This window comes from Rhagoletis pomonella, unplaced genomic scaffold (genome assembly GCF_013731165.1).
Source record: "Rhagoletis pomonella isolate Grant_MI unplaced genomic scaffold, Rhpom_1.0 Rhpom_scaffold_00007, whole genome shotgun sequence".
Taxonomy (NCBI): Eukaryota; Metazoa; Arthropoda; class Insecta; order Diptera; family Tephritidae; genus Rhagoletis; species Rhagoletis pomonella.
The window spans coordinates 57,405,560-57,409,526 of record NW_023458561.1 but is presented as its reverse complement, the minus strand read 5'-3'; positions in this window follow the sequence as shown (position 1 = coordinate 57,409,526).

Genomic DNA, 3,967 nt, shown 5'->3' with positions numbered 1-3,967 from the left:
AAAAAAGCGCTTAAAACAATTGAAGGTGGCTTTCGAGTGGCCGTAAGAGTTCTCAAACAGCAACAAAAACAAAAACAACAACAAAATAATACATTAAGAATTGTAGTCGCAGTGGCAGTGGCAGTGGAATTGAATCATCGCTACAACAACAACAAAAAAAATTAAACAAATAATAATCAAATCCAATTCAAGTGTAGGAAAGTATTACTACAACTAGTAGATGTACATACATACATACAGATATACATACTTAAACATGTATATAAATACGTTTAGTGCTTGTGTATTTGTTAGTGTTCTTGTTTTTTAAAGCAGTGTCTCCTCAGTGTTAGTGCTATAATGTATTTGAATGTTTTTTGTATGTGATTTTGTTAAGCGCCAACGCAATTAACAGCCAACTTATACCTATCAAGCAGCCGCCATTAACCATCCATCGCTACAATCGCTACTTAGTAGCTAAAAGCGCCCAAAAATTCTGACATTTTCAATCCAAGCAAACTAGCTCAATAAATAGCAGCCAACAGTTATCACGCCTCAACTGAGATATCTAGTAAAAGTACAGCCAAAAGCGGTTTTTCTAATTTCGAACCAATTTAGCCGCACGTACCACCACCAGTCCAGCTATAGTCACGCAACTTTTCTACATATATAAGTGCTTACAAATCAACCGAACATATGTAGTCCAATGTGTGTCTTTTAGATGGCTGAAATATGGATATTTCAATTAGCACCTCCGTCATTGCGATAGAGTTTAGTAGTGGCTTAGTAGTCGCACACGAACGTTTTGCCGCCGCTAAAACAAATTTCTTTGTCGGAACAAGCGCTCGATTAATGCTGGAAGACAAAAGGTAAGTTTTTTTCTTTGGTTTTCGAATAATCAATATTGGGTTACATATATGTACATATCAATTGAATACACATAAATATTTATGTATTCATTCCAATTACATACCAGTATGTACCCTCTTTTCAAGTTTTTGTGATTTTTGCTCTTCAAATACGACGAGTAGGTATGTAGTATGAAAAAGCTGCTCTGCTAGCCATCAGCCGCAGTTAATTTTTATTTTACTGGCTTTAGTGGATTTGAACAATGTGTATCTGATAGCTGGCAGACAGCGCTATATTATAGTATGTATCTATGTCTACACCGGTTAGTCATACTTACATATGTATATACATATACATATACATAAATTCATATGCACATATGTATATGTATGAACATTTTTTGATTTATTTATGCGCTGTCTTGATTTGTAGCAGCCATCGGTTCGCTGCTTTTCTTTTGTTATTAAAAAAGATTTTTTTTTTGGGAAAGTTTGTGCGCTTACAAACGATTTGTGTACATACAAATCTTAACCGAATACACATTCCGCAAAGTCATCACAAATAAATTGTAATAAAGTTTTGAAATTATTCAACAAGAAAGAAATGCTGTTTGTATTGCTTGGAAGTTGAAAATAAATCACAGCTGAAAGAGAAGCATTAGTGCGTAATGCTCTGGGCATTTGATTTCATATTGGACATAAGTATTAGATATTAAATACATACCAAGACCTGAAAATATATGTACAACCCGAGACCCCCGAAAATCCCGGGATTCTTGGCAAATAATCCCGGGATTTTCGGGATTTGTAATTTGCACTAATGGCAATAATAGAAACTACGTTTCTTGACCAGTATTGGCTATATTTATTTTATTACTTAATAATTAATATTGTTTTATGAATGTCTAACTCATTATACATATAGTACACTGCGATAGTAAATTTTACACACAAAAGTGAATATATTCGCGAAAACATGGGCCAAACTTTGTCGCTAGTAATTCGAAAATGATTTAAACATTTCAGTGAAGTGTGCTTAGAGAAGAAGTATGGGTTTCAAATTAAAGAGGAAATTCTGTAGAATTTAAACAGATTTTGGTGCATAAGGACTGATAATGCCCTTTTAAAATTTTATCCTTGAAATTTCGCAATATTTGTTTTTGAAGAAATTACATGTAAGGGACTTATATAAGCTCGAATTTCGTCCTTCTAACTTTATCAGCTTAAAAAAAATTACCTATTCGTCCTATTGTGAATCCATTTTTTTTTAATTCTAAAGAAATTTCTTGCATTTGGTACCCATATTTTTATTCTACATTGCATTGAATTTTTTAAATAATTTTTGGATCATATCTTATGAAATTAGAAAATCCTTTAAAATAAATCCTGATGTCAGAGAGAAGAAATAAAAAACGCCACTTTAAATAAAAAAGTAGGTTTCAAATCCGTTTATTTATTATTTATTTTATGGTAGGAGAGCTTCTCAAACAATATAGAAGCAATTTTTTCGATTTAAGTTGTTGAAAAGTAATGAATGGGATTGTGATAACGACATCCCAAAAATCGCGGGATCAGAGAAAGCTGAAAAATTAACATCCCTAGCGATCACGATCTGCAATTGGCTACAGAGATCGTGCTCCTCACCAAGAAACAGATCCCAACAATTACAAACATGATGGTCGGACCTCAGCCCGTGACAACTTCAGGGTCTACAAAATACCTAGGGGTGAAGCTTGACAACAAACTCACATTCTGGGAACACCACATTCATGGAGTATGTGAAAGAGCTGCGCAGAGCACGATGGCTCTAAGCCGGCTGATGGCGAACGTGGGCGGCCCGAAGCCATGCCGTAGGAAACTTTTGATGACAGCAGTACAGTCGGTGCTCCTGTATGGGGTAGATATATGGGCCGACTCATTGAAAGTCAAAAAATACCGGATTAAAATGTCTTCGGTCCAGCGCAGAAGGGCTCTACGCATTGCTTCTGCATACCGTTATTTCTGGCGTCATGCCAATTGAGCTATTTGCGGCAAGGGCACGCGAGTAAGTAATCCAGCAGTGGCAACAAAACTGGAATGCGAGCACAAAAGGTCGATGGACGCACACCCTGATAGCCGATCTTCAAACATGGTTGAAAAGACCGCACGGGGAAGTCGATTTCTACCTGACGCTATTTCTCTCCAGTCATGGTTACTTCCGAGAATATCTTCACCGAAAGAAGCATGTACAAACTCTCCACCAGACTCTCGTACTGAAACACTGAAATACTTACCTAATGTCCGATGGTAAAAATATCCCAGTATGGTGAACGGGGATTGGTAAAAAGGCCTATGTAAATAGGAAGTAGGAAGATGTACATAAAACCGAACAAACAAGTAAACGGAAACTGAACGACAGCTCGAGAGTACGTTATCCGCAGGTCAGTTTCGAAACGATGTGACATGTGCGAACATAGAAAGACGCGTGGAAGAAAGAACCTCGCTTCATTCGCTTAAATGACTGGCGGGCGGGAACTGCTCCCCTCGTACCAGCGTATAGTATATAAAAATTTCCATACGTGTCTGAGCTGCTAAAAACAAAGCTTAGTGTAAATTCTTATAAAAACATAACTATGTACATATACACATTTGTTATTTTTACCATAATCAGATTAAAGAAGTGTTGTTTTTTCCAAATTTTTTCGGTATTTCCAGCTCGGAACATTTACAAATGTGTTTCATCATCATCCTCTCGTACGCGCAAACAAGAGTCGCTCTACTCAACTGGCTTTCTACCCTTATTAACATCAAAAACAAGCTCAACTATCATGCTAAATAAGTACATACATATGTATGTATGTATGTATTAACGGGTTATTCATTTGCCGGCATTAACTTGTTGGTTTGCCTGGCTATAGCCCTTTCATCGTGCAGAAAAACCCAAAGAGGGCGAAGTGTTTGTATGAAATTTACCTCGCCTTGTTTTTTGAGTCCCATATCTACGCTCGAATCAAAACCAAATTTTTGTATGTATGTATGTAGATATGTACATATGTTTATAAAAAAAAATTAAATTTAAATTGCTCGATTTTATCTTTCGCTGTGTTTTTTTTTTTATTTCGGTGTTGTTTCATGCTTGCTTTTGTTTCTGGTAATTTGGC